The 18,953-nt window shown below is 39.7% G+C and overlaps 2 protein-coding genes across 8 annotated transcripts in view; one reads left to right on the top strand and one right to left on the bottom strand.

The window, feature by feature from the left end:
* Positions 1-15,628, bottom strand: part of LOC125889112 (uncharacterized) — a 28,954-nt gene extending 13,326 nt beyond the window's left edge. Inside the window, exon 1 of one of the 2 annotated variants that reach the window (XM_049576838.1) lies at positions 15,464-15,628. The gene's annotated coding sequence lies outside the window, so the exon portion shown is untranslated. The remainder of the gene's footprint in view (positions 1-15,463) is intronic. The other variant, XM_049576840.1, reaches the window with a different exon arrangement.
* nf1a (neurofibromin 1a) overlaps positions 1-18,953 on the top strand; it is a 282,655-nt gene that overhangs the window by 229,125 nt on the left and 34,577 nt on the right. The window lies entirely within an intron of this gene.

Here is an 18,953-nt window from a genome sequence, read left to right as displayed (position 1 = left end):
GAGAAATCTGTTAAACTGCTAACCAAAAAAAAAACAAAAAAACAAAAATAAGACTAGCTTTGGTAAATACTGGCTATAGTGAGGTTATTATAATTATTAGGTTCAATTTTATTTGATATGTCTAGATGCCTAATGGCCATCCAGTAAGATAAATTTTAAGATGTTGGTTGTGCCGAGATGAAGGATATTTTTATTTTATTTTTTCTTAATTTTTATTTTATTTTTTTATTTATATTATTTTTCAGTTTTCCTCCCTGAGGGATTGCCACCTTATTGTGGTCAGGGGGTTTGCGTGCCTCAGTGACCCTAAGAGCTATACCAGCAGGAGCTTAGTCTTCAGGTGGGACACCCAAGTTGGACAGGTCTTAGGGTAGAGGCCTGACAAAGTGCAATCCATAGGCCCGTTTCCACCGCAGGAACTTCGGGGTAATTTTACGGGGCCGGGACCGTTGGTGCGTGTCTCCACCGCAGGAACCACCCCCAAAGGACAGAGTTCTGAAACTTTTACAGGGGCTAAACAAGTCCCTGCCTCGGAGTAGATACTCAGAACGGCCCCAAGAAACTCCTGGCTGGAGCTTAGGGATTACTTGGTGCTGATTGGACATACACAAGGCGGGATGTGACGTTTTGTAAATAACAACATGGTTATCGTAGTTTAGCTAGGCTAACCGTTAGCTGTTAGCGGTGTCTGTAATAACTCAATAACCGGTCCATGAAAAAAATATTTTTCCAGCGGATATCTTAGTTACAACATGATTGAGCTAGCAAAGCAGTTTTGTATTGCTATGTGTGGTATTTATTCAGTTTTGGAAATCACGATGTCTAGAAAGCATCAGCTGACAGGGACAGCTAACAGCAGCAGCAAAGCTAACATCATGACGTCATCTGTTAAAACCCTCCTGTTGTCGGATACAACATGAAACTATTCCAGTTAGCTCAATCATGTTGTAATTAAGTCATCCGCTGAAAATTTTTTTTTTTTTCACAGACCGTGACTGGAGTTATTACAGACACTGCTAACGGCTAACGGCGTCCCTATGCCCCTACGCCCCTACATCGCCCCGGCCAAGATGGTCGCGCAACGATTACGTCACATACAGAGCCCGGTAACTTTACAGGAACCTTCCTTCTACTCCGCTCTCTCGGTGGAGACACGGCAGTTGAGAGGGCCGAGCGAGAGGACGTTCCTGTAGTAGTTCCTGCCCCCCCAATTAGTACAAGGAACTTCTTCAGTGGAAACGGGCCTCATTTCTTTAGGTTGGGAGTTGGACACACACAGCTAACAACAACCCAATTCCATTTAGAAAACACTGTTATCAACAACAAAACAAGCGGCGCGCACATTTGAGACCACGGTGCTTTGACACCCTCTATAGGGCACTCACACAGCATCCCCACATCTTGCGAGTGAGTGAGTGAGTGAGTGAGTGGCCTTTATTTGTCAGCTCTACCTATGGCAAAAATGTGCTGGAGCATGATGCCCCCTTCACATTTATGACTGCCCCCTCATATATGCCTGGAACCGGGCTTGACCAAAGTTATAGAAGTTGAGAGCAAGTAAGCTAGTGCTTGCTGTGTTTTTGGTGCTGTTGGAAAGAGCAGATGAAACAGCAATAGAGCTGCCACTGTGAAGCTTTTTAGTTAAACGATTATAAGGCTTGTTGTTGCTACTTAAATGACCAAGATGACACAGTTTTACAACAAATTAGATACTTGTACATGGTTCAGTGGTAGGGCTGGGCAATATGACTATGTGCAATATATCGATATATTTTCAAGCACGATATAGATTTAGACAATGCAGTTTATATTGATGTAGGCAGTGGTCGAAATGTTAATTTTTAACAAGGGGGGTGCAATGTAGCTTTGATTTTTTTGCGTGCACACATCATCAAATATGACAGCACAGATGTGCAAAATTAATCAAGACAAAGAAAAATGGCATGACCTACACCTGCTGCCTTAAAAAAACACAAATAATGCAGTAGTATTGCTATTGCAATACAGACAAAAACATTTTAGAATATAAATGAGAGTAATTCTGAAATAGCTGTGAAAATTAATCTTATAGTCACTCTTATCCTATGGACATTTCCTTAGCCAGTTATAATTTCTCCTTACCTGTGAAGGCTTGGGCTGATAATTGGTGCTGCTGTCAGGTCCCTGTCCTGATACCTGCCTGGTTTCTCCCTGTCCCTGTTCTACAGTATCTATTGCAATAATATAGATACTAAATGTGCAAAGCAAAATTCGTAAATAGAATTAGGAATAGTAGTGGTGACATAGCTGTGGAAATTAATCGCACAGTCACTTTTGTGCTCTCTCAGCCAGTTAGAATCTCTCCTCACCTGTGAAGACCCTGCATGATCATCCTTGCTGGCCTCTGGTCCACTGTCTCCTCCCTGACCCTGCTCTTTCTATTGTGGCAATAAAGATTAAAAATAATATGTGCAAAGCAATAGTGAGTACAAGTTCTTATTGAGGAGGAGTGGGTTTTTTCCTAGCATGAAACTAGCTAGCAAGGTATTTAACATAGAAAACATTAACATTAGTATTCTTGTTAACTAGCTTAACTTGATATTTAGACATCTATTTATTAGTCATCATTTAGTTAACATCTACATGCAACAGCATTACTCAACTTACACGGTTTGTTTGGAAGAAACTGTACAAGGTTTTTTGCTTCTTGCTGGGTGGTTTTCTGAACATAGTTAACACAGCGGCACTGCTCAGTAGCACACGTCTCTTGATTCCGATCACAACATGACAGCATGTGTATGCGCCTAGCGCTGTCTACTCATGGTGTATTTAAAGATGGCTCAGAAAAACACGCTACCACATATTAAAAACGAATTGAACAGTTGTAATGGAATGCAATAATAAGTGTGGGGAAGTGCGGGGGACATGTCCCCTGTGCCCCCCACCCCCCCTCAAATTACGTCCATGCCTGCACACACAGATTCTAGATTAACAACGGGGATGCTTTTTGGTCAATTTTCTAAAAAAAGGATGGTATCCCCCCTCATCCCCCCTCAATTCGACCACTGGATGTAGGGTCAAGTTGCATTACATAATGCCGTTCTTCCAAAAAGCAAAGCATCTCTCCTCTTTCACACTCTCCGCACAGCTCCACCCCACACACCCCCTCACAAGTTCTCCAGTAACACTAAGAGAGACAAAGAGGTGCTGCTCTGTTTAATGTGTTTGTCAATAACTCCACAGTGCGACATCAGTCTATATCTTACATGTGCTACACTAAATCCTCAGATAAAAAACCTGCTGGATTTTGTCTCTGGATGTTGTCACTAAATGGTATTTGTCCTGCCCCCCCTCTATTGTGATTGGATGGCTGGGTAAAAAGTGACAGTCGTAAGACCAGCATTTTACCTAAAGCTTAACAGTTAAAAAAAAAAAAAAAAAAAAGGCAAACATGCAGCGCTCAGTGCAGAATAGACGCTCAGCGCCTTGATGCATTGAACTGAAACATGAAACATGTCATGAAATGAACAAGGTCTGACCTCATGAAAACTGAAAAAAAAAAAAAAAAAAACATGAACCTAGCAGTTGTGGGGCTTGGCTCCCCTGGCTTGCTTGTGAGTAGCGTGGTATTGGAATATTGCAGTTATCATGACAGCCCTAAACAGTAACAGAAATGGTGGGATTGGGATGATTTTAATTAGGACACTGGCATTAACACATTACTTGTGAACCTAATGATTTGTTTCTCAGAGAAGAAAATGACAGGACCTTTGAGGCTTACTTGAGCTTTGATTGCATTTTGAGAGACAGTAGTTTATCTGTGGTGTACTATATCATCAGTTTTAAACAGCAATAGTTTCGGACGCACAAGTACAAGATAGAAATCCCTAATGCAGTATGAGCTTTTAAACTGACGGATCCTGCTTAGATGTGAAGTACTTACATTTAGCTCTGAGAGCATGTAACGATCTGACTTTCGCATCAGTGAAGTCAGCATTGAAAAGGAATTTTGGAGGAACAGCATCATTGTCGTCAACAATGGGAAATAACCACAAAACTGTATAATAGAGTAGAGGTCACAGAGGGGCAAGTCATGACCCCAAAACGAAAGACAAAAGACACCACTGCCTTATTGACAAAACTGTAAAAGGGATGATGATGATTATGGAGTAGTACTCTATACATGGAAGCAGAAGTCTTTATGACTACATGTTGGTTCAGCAAAAATTTGCAACCAAATGGCCATGGCTCGATAGCTCCATGAGAACAAGATGAAGGATTTGAGTAAAACAAAAATAGTCAGATACCATTTCAGTTTGAAGAAGGAAAGCAGTCTACTTTATCAAAAAATCTTGGCCAGACTCTCATATTGATACAGAAGTAGTCACAGCTTACATTCACCTGCTATTGAGCAAAGCCTCCATAAAAAGTGACAGAGCAATGATGTTCCACCAACCTTTAAAACCTGACTTGACAAGCTCTGGTCATTACTCTGTGAACATGATGGACAACTGAAGCAAGAATGTTCAATGCAATCACCAGGTGGTGGCAGCTGCTTAAAAAAAACTCTGAAGAAATATATTCAGCAGAAAAACACAAAACCTGATGATGCTTCATAAACCATTTGGTCATGCTTCTGCCGACAGACTACAAGGGCTTCCAAATAGTTAAGGTGACAGAGATACAGAATGTAATATCATCCCGCAAAAAGTTGTAGGTGACTGTGAAATGGGTCAAAGATAAAAATGTGAACCAAAGCCTGCTGTTGGCCTCCCACTGGCATCTTAGTATAATGAGACTTTGTGTGTGATTTACATTAAGTAAAACCAGGTGTGTAATATCTGTATGTTACTGACCAGTTCACACGGTTTAGTGGAGGCAGCAGTCTGGCCACATAGAAACCTTCTGGAATAGTGAAACACTTGATGATGACGATATTGAGATGAGAGATATGACAGAAAACTTAAACACAGAAATAAAGATGACCTGCATACAGCCTATGGAACAACAGATTGCAGGAGCGACAAAACCAAACACTTACTGAGATCATAAACAAGGTAAAGACAAGTAATAGTTGTGACAATAACACTGCAATGGATCGGGCTCTTATGGAAAAGAGCACTATGCAAGTGTGCCTTCTGTGCTAACCAGTACACCCTCAGCTTTAGAGAGCACAGCAAAAAGTGAATGGATGGCACTAGTGCTGTCACGGTACCAAAATTGGGACCCACGGTACGATACCAGTGAAAGTATCACGGTTCTGAGTAGTATCACGATACCACAGCAAAAATGAGGCAGACTTGCCTTTTGTCATTTATAAAAAGATAAATCACTTTTCTATAGTACATTGATATTTCAATGGACTAAATTACTTATTGGCTTATTCATACTTCAAGAACAGCATCAATAAGTGATTAACATGGGAGGGTTCAAAACAAAATAAATAAATAAAATAAAAATCAACCAAAAATCAACCAGCCTCCTCTGACAAGTTAAGAACAGTCCCATAAGTACGGTGAGGTTTGTGAACAGTTGCCTGCCACAAAGAGAGAAATGTGAACGGCTCGTTTCTCCTCTGGCACGTCACATACCTGTGTGCCACCACGACTCAGTTGTTCAGGTATATCTGGGCAGTCATGACACCAAGGAAATTATTGGACCTGGAGCCGGTAAGCCATTATCTTGCGCCACGGAGTACTATGGCCGCCGTATCTGTGACCCCGTTCAACCCACAACCGGCAGGATTTGCCTTTCATTTCTGCTGCTTGTTGAAATCTGTACTCGCACAGCGTGCTCCTGAATGATTTCTTTTGCTTGCACAAAACTATTTTAAATTGCAAATTTGAGTAAAATGCTCGCACCGTAGAGATCTGTAGAAAACAAATCACTGTAGCATATTTAAACAAATCTAGCCTACAAGTAAAAAGAAATAAATAGGCCTAATAACTTCCACTGCTTAAAGATACTCAATAGCTCAGCTAATACCCAAAATGTCTCTGGAAAACAAACCACTGCAGGGCGTATTGAGTGCCAGGTGGCCAGCACGTGCCGTTATTGGACAGCGCACACGCTGTTATTGGACGGCACATGGACACTCACCTTCTTGCGATTGGACTTTTAACTTATCCCACAGTAGTGGTACCATGAGGTACCATAGTACTACAGTACTCCAACATTATGGTATCATATGTACCGTGGAGTTTAAGTACTGTGGTCTACCGTTGGTATCAGTATACCATGCAACATTAGATGGCACATTACATCTCTGCTTTGCATGCATCAAGAAAGACTTTTGCAGAAGCAGAATGTTCAGAAAGAATATGGAGAGCACTGTGGAATGGGTGACAAAGGGTACTACAAGTGAGTAGATTATCCAGAGTGGAAAGGACCAGGAGTTGCCAGTGGTGCAGTGGTGTTTGTCAGGCATGGAGGGACCTACATTAGGGTTCATTATCTCAGACTGAGAGAAGTAAATACAGAAAACAAGGATTGAGATGTCAAGAAGGATGATAGAGAAAATGACACAGACATAGAGGAAGGACAGTAGAATGTTGACAATAGCATAGAGGGCACAGAAGAAACAAGAACTGAGGCACAGCAGGGTTTGAGGCAAACGGAGCACTCAAGAGTGACCACTAGGATGCAGAATGAAGCAGAGCAGCACACAAATGACAAAGAGACATGTAGTGATTCAGATCAGGGAACTGATGTCAGTCTGGAAATAGGACAGATGGTGAAATGCAGAGATAGAGACAGAGGTATTCTATACACAGCTTCACTCTTTGGACAGACAGGCAAAGCTACAGATGAATACAAAAACTGGTACAATGTGCTTTACATCGGGCCTACCAATATTGCTGGCGCTACAGATTCAGTGGAATAGCGAATCTTCACGACTGCTACTAATGCTAATACTACAGATGTTTTTGGAGAAAAAGATGGGATTAAGAGTTGGAATGATAACATCATCTTTGAGGAAGGTAGGGGTGAGGATGAGGGACAATTCAATTCTGTTCATTCTTTATTTCAGACCCAGGGGGATCCATATCACAATTAAAAAAACAAAACAAAAAAACAGCAGAGTAAAAATAAGAAAAAAAAAATAACAAACAGGATACACAAAATACAAAGCCTTCCACAATGTTCAATGTCTAACATACAGACACGTTCGCCAGTGGTTCCACAGTCTGGAAGAAAATCTGACAGAACTGCGTACAGGGTTAGCCAAAACAGCGATTAAGTCGTTTTCTGACTCAGATGCCCTACCCATAAATCCATACATCAGGTTACGTAGAACAGCAGAGCAGGTAGGTACCCCAACACTAACAAACATATGGCTTGCACTTGAGCTTCTTGAAGCTCTCAGCAGCAGCCTCATGCTGTCATTATAAGCCACTGTGAGTTTTCTGATGCTGCCTTGTTTATAACGACACCACAGGTAGAAGTGCATGTCTAACAAATGTGTTTGCACCCACAATAACACATATTGGATGAACACCAAAAGCACAGCTAAATCAGAGCAACAAAAGGACTCACCCACATGTGCTTCAGAGTCTCCTTTTCCATGGATATAGAATAAATCTGCATTTCTGCAGGGTATGGAAATCTTACATGACCTTTACATCAAGCCTTCAGCTGAGGCTGACAAACTAACATTATAGAAGGTCAAGAAGTGTGTTTATACTTTGGCATATGCCTCACTATACTGTTAGAGCAGGGAGAGCAGGAAGAGAAACAGACAGGTGATTCAGCTGGTGTTTTTTAGTGGCACGATCAGGACTGCACTATCATCCTTGCCTACAGTGTGGATGACTTCATATGGGGGAGCATACAAAGTTTCTCCTCAACAGTAAAACCTCATTGAAGATCTATATTCTACGTTGGATGTGAGAGACTGTTGCACTCAATAATGAAATCATTTCCTGAAAATGTAATGAAAAATTGCACCTAAAAACAAAAAGTGATAAAACCCAGTAATGTAATAGCTTGACCAATAATAGGATCAAATGTCCCAATTGGCATTGTGTTATCACAAAAGAACTGCACTGTAAACTGAAGTGATATCACATATCCAAACCCAAAATACATATTAAAGCTGTTTTGGTGTAAAAACGGGTTGCCATTACTAGAAATCTAGTAATAGTACATAAATACATTCAAACAGGAAAACCAAACTCCTCTCTACCCACTTCCTGCTTGTTGTCACCATCCTGAAACTATTAAAGGCGTTTGGTTGTACTGTTCAAATGTATGTGTTAATGTTAAACATTTATTGGTATTTGTTAGGTTTATAATGAGTGTGTAAACGCCCCTCTGCCCATGCAGGAGTTTATAAGATTGACTCAGGTGAAAAACAACATATAATGGAGACTGATCTGGGCCCCATTTCCCAGAGCCTTCTTGGTGCTATGTGCATTGTAAGTTGTATCTTAAGGTCTCCCTTAAGCTTACAGGCTGTTTCCCAGAGTCTCCTTTGGTCTGAACCACTCGTAATGTCCCTTAGTGATGTGCTCTGTTCATCCTCTCTGCCTTTATTAGGCAAAAATTATGCTTTTTAAATGGACAATTGCAGTAAAATTCACATGTAGACTCCTTGCGCAAATTACACCATTAGTTTAAAATTAACTTCATGAAAAATAATAATGAATATTGAATATTATGAATATATAGATTTATTTATCTATTCATACATTCATTCATTTATTTAATGGAGCTAACTAACTGAGCATATGTTTATTCTAACGAGGCTACACGCTGTAGCCGACCACTATATAATAATATTAGTAATAATGATAATAATAATGCATTTTATTTGTATAGCGCTTTTCAAAACACTCAAAGACACTTAACAAAAATAAAAAACCCAAAAAACACATATACTGAATATCTGACAGATACTTGACAAATTGATCAGATTGAAGTATAATGAGGCCGGCTGGAAACTAATCGAGTGAGCGGCACCAGCTATATAGGCAATCAAGCATGTCGCCTCTGCTTGCTTCATTGTAGACGAGATTATGGCTGCATTACAGTGTAGCATTAAGCTCAATCAGCTGAACCAAAGGTGTCGCCGTCCACGTAGACATTTGGTTCATGTTAATTATTTTATAAGGGCAAACTTCAGTCCAATAGATGACAGAGACAGTGCCATCCTGTCAAAATACCGGCTGCCACGTGAGAAGATTATGAATCTGCCTGCACTTGTGTCCCCACACATTTCCAGAGCTACCAAGTGCAGCTTTGCCCTCAGCCCAGAGGTACAGCTTCTGGCGGCTTTGTGTTTTATGCAGTGGGTAGTTGTTTTGGAGGTGGCACACACACACACATGTGCTGCTGCTACAGGTGCCTGTTATGTGACAATAGCAGATTTGCAGTCTGTACATTGACAGAAGTGATGCTGGAAAACCTATATGTAAGACAGACACTGGCACTGCAATGAAACACGTTTGCAGTTATTAATGCTTCAATAACAAATGCATTATCGGTGAGCAGCAATCATAGCCTGAGTGTCAGACTGAAGCTCCCAGAACCTTCAGTCTGACATGGCCTCCATTGAAGGCGATTTACAAGGGGGAGGGAATTAGATTTTTTCCCTAACCAATCAGTAGAGATCAACGACTCACCCAGAATCTGTCGTCATTAGTATCCATGCCTCGGGGGTGCCGAAAACAAGCGAGCATTGCCCATTTAAAATGTCTCCGTCGTCGCGCACGCCCAGCTGCATCGCTGTTAAATCCAGTTTAGCAGCTTCCTTAATTTGGTCCTCCATTAACGTGAGTAGTGGCGAAATACCTCGATAGCATCGTTAATATGGTCTGTAGGATCTGTAGCGGTCGCCATTGTTGCTATCCTCACCAGTTACCCACCGTCGTACAGCTTGACATCAGCGTGGCGCTGACTGGTTAATCGCTAGACCCCCGGCGTTCATTGGTCCGTCCATCGTTTGGATGAGATAAATTGCAAATTCATTGAAGTATGCCAGACCAGTAATGCAAGCCTACTCAGTTGAGTGGGCGGGGTCTATGGTCTGGAACCAGGCTACAGCAATCATGTTTCTCTGCTTCATCATTAATCTCCTTGTTTATAACGGTATGCGCATGTAAGTCATTTTTTAATGTGATATACTTCAGGCGTATTAGGACTGGGATTTTCCCGAAACGATGCCAAAACGCTCGTCTGGACAGAAATTTAGTTTTAAAGCGCTGATTTTAAAAATGCCTGTGTATGTGTGGACTAGGCTTCAAATAGATGAGCAGATGTTCTGTAAAAGGCATAGCCTCATTTATGATATAATATTTGATGGAGGTAAAATTATTATGGCAATACTTTTTATAGTACAACGTCAGGAAAATGTAATTTTCAAATTTGTACTTAACCTAATCCAAAATAACCACCCTTTGAAACAGGAAATATGATAGTCAATTAATTCATTCATTCTCATTTTTGAAGGTCGTTACATCAAGAACTTTGAATGTTTTGAAATGTGGGAGGGTTCCTTATCGTTGTAATTATGTTTTCGAGTGATCTGTCTGTCCCAGTCTTGTGAGTGTGATGTCTCAGGAACACCTTGAGGGACATTTTTATTATTATTATTTAGCACAGTCGTCAAGTTGGACTCAAGGATAAATGAATTAGGTTTTGGTGGTAAAAGGTCACTGTAACTTCACAAAATTACTGAAGAATTCTTATACCATGTATGACAACATTTCACACGAGTGATGATATTTTATATCTAAAGGTCACAAATTGAGGCCTGAAAGAGATGTGCGCCACTTCCCACTGAGATTGTAGAAATGACGTGTAAGAAGCATCATTAAATGTTTAGTGATGCCTCTCACAGGTTTTATATCATTTCAAAATAAGAATCAAATGTCACACATTCTGGCTCCATATGCATTTCTGTTTTTTCTTTTCTTTTTTTTCTTTTCTTTTTTTTTTTTTTTTTTTTATGCTGCTGCTGCTGCTGCTGATGTTTCGGCCTTTGGGCTTTGTTTAGGATCAACATTCATATCTTACCTAGTCTCGCCCAGCCAGACCTTTCTCAAGAAAAGAAAGGTCTGGCTGGGCCGACTCTCACTTTAAGATTGGAGAAAAAAATGCGCCGACTGCTTGTATTTCTTTCAACCAATCACAATCGTTCTTGGCGGTGCCATAGCAACGGTGCACTTGCAAAAGTATGGCCGGGGGGAAACAGGTTTTGGTGTAACATGCCCAGAAAAATATTGCCTACAGGACCCGAACCATGGCAGAAAAATGGCTGCATCCCCGCAAGATCAAACACTGCAAAAGTTAGTAAAGGACGTGTTAAAAACTGCAACCGAAGGTGGTAGAGCGGGACTTCAGCAGGTGGCTTGTTCCGCCCAATGAGAGGCTGATCTTTGCAGCGAACTTCCACCCACTCAGACTATATCTTACCTCATGTCTTGAAGAAGGCCCAAAGGCCAGAACCTCAACATCAAAATAAAAGAAATGCATATGTATCCAGGGTGTGCAACATCAAGTCTGCTGCCAGTGATCAGCACCTCGCTATAATTCCAGGTCTGCATTACTTTTATATTTATATTATTGTCATTTCATGTCACACATTACTTATAAATCCACTTTATCATAAACATCCATTTCAGCAGTGTTTATTTGTGCTTATGAACCATGACTTTTCTTTAAGCACCTATGAGATGAAACTCCACGTCAGTTTGAGGCCCATCCAAACGTAAATTGGCCATTTGTCACTGACTGTCCATACAGTTCCTTGCAAAAATGTTGAACGCCTCGGTGTTTGTCCTATTTTGTTGCGTTACAACCTGAAATTTAAATCAATTTTTATTTGGATTTTTTTGTAATGAACCTACATAAAATTCGTATAGTTAAATGAAAAAAAAAACACTTTTTAAAAAACAATTCTAAAAAAATAAAAAACTGAAAAGTGATGTATGCACAGGTATTCACCCTCTTTGCTATGACCCCCCTAAATAAGTCCACATTAAGCCATACACTCCACAGAGCTGGGCTTTATGGACAAGTGGCCAGAAAATTATGGCCCAGGGGTAGAAACTATTGCGGAGTCTGGAGGTGTGTGATTTAATTGACCTGGTGAACTCAAAGGTGTTTTTATTTCTTTATTTAAGCATTTCTGCTCACTCTTTCACAAAACCTGGCCCTGTAGAGTGTATAGCCTGAAGTGGTCTTATGAACAGATCCTCCAGTCTCAGCTGTGGAGCTCTTCAGTTCCTTCAGGGTTATCTTTGTTCTCTTCGTTGTCTCTCTGATTAATGTCCTTCTTGCCTGGTCCTTGAGATTTGGTGGGCAGCCCTCTCATGGCAGGTGTGATTTATTTATTTATTTGGTTTTCTTTTGTTTGTTATTTTCTTCATTTTGTAGTAATGGATTAAATGGTGCTCAGTGGCATATTCAGAGTTTCAGATTATTATTATTATTTTTTTTATTTTTTTTTTTTTTAAGAACCAATCCCTGATCATTACTTCTCCTGAATTTTGTTCCTGACCTGTTTGGAGAGCTCCTTGGTCATTGTGGGTGTTTTTTTTACTGAGATCATGTGACATTTAGATTTCACACAGGTGGACTTGATTTAACTAATTATATGGCTTTTGAATGTCATTGGTAGCACCAAGTCTTATTTAAGGGCTTCATAGCAAAGGAGGTAAATACGTATGCACGCACCACTTCTTTTTTAAAACAAGTTTTTGTTTTGTTTGTTTTGTTTTGTTTTTTATTTCAAATCACCAGTTTTGACTAATTTGTGTTGGTCAATTACAAAAATATCCAAGGAAAAACACAGAAGGGGATGAACATTGTACGTGCCCTCTTTGAGTGTTTGCAGGCTGTTTCCTGACCCAGAGATCAGAGTTCTCTGAGTGAGTTGGGAATTTAAGTCACATATTCACTACACATACTATGTTGGGTCATTGCTCTGTTGTATTTGTGTTTAATATGTTGTGTTGTTTCTAAATAAAGAGAAGGAAAGTCTAGAATGCAATAAATGCAATTTTACTTTGAAGAGAGACAAGTGCTTAATTGCTTAATATTTCCACACTGGTTGCATTATATTCATTCATCTGCCCAAAACAAATTTCCCATTTGGGACAGTAAAGTTTATCTTATCTCATCTAAACTTATTTGGTGAAAAAACTGCCTGATTGAGAGAATTTGTAAGTTTAGATGTTATCATGTAGTAAGCTAGTGAAGTAGTTGTCACATTCACTTCAACTTCAGAAGGTTCTCATCTTGTATTCTTAAAAACCACAGCATGTAAATGTTTGGTCCTGTCATCTGCGCTCAGTCTGACATGACACACATACACATATAAACACTCGTACTTGGTGTAGGATCCTGCTTGACTAAACATGTAGTTATTCTGCTGATAATGCAAACTGAGGTCAGCCCCCTTTTTGTTTTTGTATCTGCTGCTTTACATAGTGGCATTTAAAAGGAGCCACAGTAATACTGCCTTGTTAAAATCAACTATTAGAGTGAGCTAACTAGTCTCTGTTTGCATTCATTCCTTCTTTCTGGGACGTAAGTGATTTTCTTCTCATGGCCTCGTGGATGGCTGCACATGACGCATGTCAAAACAACTGTTCCTTTTGTTTGATTAAAGCATACACCAGCAGTGTCTTGCTTCAAAAAAGTAGCTTTTTTTCAATCTCATTTGCTCCCTGGATGAGCACATCCCAGCTACTGTGTGTGTGTGTGTGTGTGTGTGTGTGTGTGTGTGTGTGTGTGTGTGTGTGTGTGTGTGTGTGTGCTGCCGCCATCAGTCAACACAATGGCTGTACAATTCAATCAGTGTGTGTTGCACTAAAAGGATGGCGTTTCACTACTAGGCATTCTTTAAATGCAGCAGAGAGAGGTAGTTTAAGAAGAAAAGGAACAAGCAGTAACAACATGATATTCTGGTTCTGGACAAAATACACACATGCACTTGGACATAATGCAGTGGAACTGAAGTGCCTCTGACATCATCCTTTGACCCTTTAAAGGTACTCCCAGCAGCTTGAGTTAAAACCAGTTTATCCTTTGGCTCTTTTTTCTTATGTCAAACTACATTGGAATGCTCCATTTACATGTTCAAATCTTAAAACCTTCTTCAGACCCTCTGCAGAGCTTCTCTTTCACATCTCAACTTATTTATTCCACTTAAGTTTGCAGACCACCATCCTGGGCTCCCCAGGCCAGTAGAGTTTGACACGACATTTTAGACAACATAATTGTAACCCTGAAAGCCTCAGTGTGTAAAAATGGTGAGTAACAGTGACATCAGCGGTCAAATTCTAGATTGCAGGGCTCACTCGCTCACCCCTCCCGTTGGGTAACTGACGGTGGCCTCGTAGGATAAAAAGCCTTGCGCAGACAACAGAGATCCATCCTAGTTTTTCGAGTTTTTCAGGAGTAGGCCTGTCTAGCGACGAGGTAAATATTTATTTAGGAATCTAAACCATGTTACGATGTTGTAGCAACCCTGCAGTAAATGTTCTGTTATAATGTCAATGTTCTGTGAGTTAATAGCATGTTTGGGATTGAATGAGTATAGGTAGGGGGGCGGGGTGCGAGTGTGACGGGAATGAGGTCTGTGTGAGTGCGCTTGCTGGTGTGTGTATGAATGAGCTGCAGGAGAGAGCAGGAGTGCACAGTTGGAGTTACAGCTAAGTTCTTGTTTGTTGGTTGTTTTGGTGTAGTTAGGGCCAACAGTAACCTGTACTGTTCAGTAATAAACGGTTGTTTGCCGAATAACTGCGTCATCCTTTCCACATGTCCTGGCGGACGCTACAATATGTTATGGCTTACCAGTGACATATAGGTTATCTGTGAGATATATGTTAGGAGTGTTTTATTTCTAATTGTTTTGGTAACACGAGCAAACATTATCACAGTAATGCTAAAAAGCAATGCCAATATTCACTCGCGTTTTGTCCCGTCCTCGCTTATCTGATCTTTTTCTTTTATTTATTTATTTGAGCTTCACCTTCTCTGTCTCCAGGGACGGCAAGTTCTAGGTAAACGCGAAGCGTGTAAATCCCTTTCAGCCACTGTATTCAAATATGGCGATGCAAGAGGGCAGCCTCCAGCAGACCGCGCCCTGCCTGTGTATATATAGAGAAATCATTCTAAGCCTAGGAGAAAGCTTCCATTTGTATGTGAATTGCATTACACTTTAGTAAATATATATTTATGAAAGCAATAGTTTATATTTGCTAATAAACAACCACGTAAATTACACATTGTAACTTTAAAATGTTTCTACTATCTCAATGGTACATTTAATTAGAACGATATATTTCCATATCATTAAAGTAAACATAAGTGTTATATTCCATAATATTAAAACAGAAGCTGATAAATACTACATTAACATGTTGTATGAATTCTAACCAAGTGACAAGGTGAATAAATTAATGTAGTTTTTGTTAAAGAATTAGATTCTGTACCATTTTGACACTGATCAGCATTAAATGCAATGACTACTTACTTAATAGTGGAAGAATTCAATCCAAAGCTGTAAATCACTCCTGACTTAGAGTATTCAAAGAGACAAACTCATTCACTCACTATCCATCAGCTGTGTCCTCTGGATCCAAATTCAGTCTGCTACTCAGATAAACAAACACAACATACAGCAGCAGACACAATAGAAAAGCCAGGCCCTGGCTCCTATTATGGCAGGCACCAACACTGCAGTGAATAGTGACCATTGTGAAGCTTGTTGACAAAGAAAAGCCAGTCAGTGTTTAAGTTGAAGTGCTGTTTCCCTCACTGATTTTATGTCCTTTTACTAAAGGGTTGTACTGAATTTATGAAGATCAAATTGAAAAGTGTACATAGCTGTGGGACCATACATGAGTTTTATGCTGGTGTTATCCACATTCTAAGTGTCTGATGTCATGACAGGACAGCCTGCAGAGCACAATGCTGCCTTGTCTGCTACTCTTCAATTCTTTGTTAATAATAATAATAATAATAATAATAATAATAATAATAATATACTTTATTTATATAGCACCTTTCATACAGGGAGGTGTAGCTCAGAGTGCTTTACAACAAAATAAAAACAGACAAATGCAATTTAAAAAAAAAAAAAAAAGACAAGTGCAAATTCTACACAATGAAACCAAGAACAACATAATATGTAAAAGATAAAAGTAAAACAACAGAATGCATGGAGGCAGATAAAAAAAAAAATGTGAAGGAGAGGGATAAAAACCAGGGAATAGTGACAGTTAGTTGAAAGCAATGTTGAATAAATAAGTTTTCAATTGTCGTTTGAAAATGTTCGCAGAGCTTGTATCTTTTATATCCTTGGGTAGTGAGTTCCATAATTTTGGTGCATAGTTAAAAAAGGCTGAGCTGTCAATTTTCTTATTTAGAGTAGCAGAGGATCTAAGAGGCCATTAAGGAATATAAAACGACAAAGAATTAGTAATGTAGGCTGGTCCCAACCCATTGAGAGCCTTAAAAACAAGTAAAAGCACTTTAAGATCAATCCTAAAAGATACTGGAAGCCAGTGAAGGTTAGCTAAAACTGGGGTGATATGCTCTCTCTTTCTTGTTCTAGTTAACTGCCTGGCAGCAGAGTTCTGAATTAATTGTAATTTGTCAATGGATTGCTTTGGAAGACCGGTGAAGAGAGCATTACAGTAGTCAAGTCTGCCTGAAATGAATGCATGTACCAGTTTTTCGGCATCTTGTTGAGATAGGAATGGTCGCACCTTTGAAATATTTCGTAAGTGAAAAAAAAGCTGTTTTGGTCACCTTCTTTATGTGAGATTTAAAATTTAGGTCTGAGTCAAGGATAACACCCAGGCTCGTGACTTCAGATTTAACCTGCACAGCCAAACTGCCAGGTTTGGAAAGAACTATCTCCCGTTTTGCTTGGGGACCAACTAATAAGATTTCGGTTTTGTCACCATTTAATTTAAGAAAATTGGTTTGCATCCACTTGTCTATTGCAGCCAATCCAGATGTTGGGTGACAGATGGATTGGTCATCACTTGGGTCTAGTGAAATATATAGTTGGGTGTCATCTGCGTAGCTGTGGAAATTGAGGTTATGTTCTCTGATGACGTCACCTAATGGAAGCATGTACAGTGAAAAAAGCAGAGGACCAAGGCAGCTACCCTGAGCAACACCAAATGGTAATTCATGTATCCCTGATACATTATCTCCCATAGTAACAAAAAACTTTCTTCCCATTATATGTGAGTGGAACCAATTTAAAACGCACCCAGAGAGGCCACCCCAGTTCTCAAGTCGGTCAATAAGAATATTGTGGTCTATGGTGTCAAAGGCAGCACTTATGTTTAGTAAGACTAGAATGGAGACCTTGTTAGCATTAGTGCTTGTTCTGAGATCACTGACTTTGGTGAGGGCTGTCTCAGTACTGTGATTTGCCCTGAACCCTGACTGAAACTTTTCGAAAATATTATTTTTGTTCAGGAAATAGATAATTTGGTTAAGACAACTCCTTCTAGTATCTTACTGAAGAATGGGAGATTTGATATAGGCCTGTAGTTATTTAAAACATTGGCATCTAGGTTTGTTTTTTTCAGCGGAGGTTTTATTGCTGCAATTTTGAAAGATTCTGGGAAACAGCCGATTTCAAGGGACATGTTAATAATCTTACCGACAGAGTGAAGCATACAGTTGAAACAGTTCTTTAAAAGTATGGAGGGGACTGGGTCAAGACAGCACGTTGAAGTCTTACTCTCACCCACGAGCTTATAAACTTCCTGATCAGAGATAGTGTTATCCAAGAGTTGAATAAAAGCTATTTTCTAATTGTTAATAACCATAACTATATCGTCACATGTATCAGCCCCATATCCTAAGGCATGCATAGTATTTGCTGTGGGTCTTCACTGTGGATTGCTTCTGAGTCATATTAGTCATGTTCTTACAGGTCTAGGTACAGTGGATTGATCAAAACATAATATTGGTTTCACACAAGTTGTACACGGTGATACTTCATCTGAGCTGAACTTTATGAGTTTGAGGAAATCTGACATCTGATACAATCATCACACACAGAGATGTTGCACAGAGTCCAATGCATTTTATTCTTTTGAGGAAATTAGCAAAGCCAGACATGGGGGGGGCACTCCTTCTCATTATCATCATCATCCACCTGAATATTACTGTCTAACCTGTTAATAGGTTACCTGAGTTAAGAAGTGATGCTGTTCCTCCCTCCTGCGGCAGATGTGTTTGGATAGTTACGCCACATTTTGTTCACTGCTTCTTGGTCAAACAACTCTCTAAAGACTTTTGATGGATGTGTAAAGCACAGAGAATCAAACCTGTTCTCAAAACTTAATTAGAGATGAAAGTTGTACAGTTACTGTTTAGATTTGATAGACACAAAGTAAGATTGTAATTATTTTTAATGGTGTGCAAAGGCCTGAAGGCTGAAAATAACTTTCAGCAACCTCAGATGTTTTCAGGAACATATTTTAGTGTTTGTTTAGCTGTAAAATGAGAGAGTTAGTGACCTGACCACCGTATGGATACAGTCAACCAAAGTACCAAGCACTGCCCACCAGCTGGATTGTCTCATTTTACAGCTCAACAGTTTACTAAAATATGTTTCTGAAAACATTTGAGGTGAGGTGACAGTTTCCGCAAATACAAAAACACTTATTATTATAGGAATTATCATTTTATTTTATTTTTTATAAAAGTTATCAGTTGCAGCTATTAGTCCAAAACATTGAGCTGAGAATGAACCTAAGCTAGTTCCACTCAGTGTGAGAGCTGTTTTTGATAGTTAAAATGCAGTCACGGGTTTGGAATGTTGATGCTGCTCACATTAGTTTTAAATTAACAATGGATCAAATGATTATATGTAATGTGAGAAGGTTGGCTTGTAATGACAAAGCCACTTCACGTCAGATCTCTTGCGTGTTTTGACCTCTTTCATCTCATTGTTTTGATTTTATGGCCCACAAACATTGAGACATGATAAT

This window comes from Epinephelus fuscoguttatus, linkage group LG5 (genome assembly GCF_011397635.1).
Source record: "Epinephelus fuscoguttatus linkage group LG5, E.fuscoguttatus.final_Chr_v1".
NCBI lineage: Eukaryota > Metazoa > Chordata > Actinopteri > Perciformes > Serranidae > Epinephelus > Epinephelus fuscoguttatus.
Note: the sequence above shows the minus strand (reverse complement) of the source record. Positions and strands in the feature narration are given on the sequence as shown.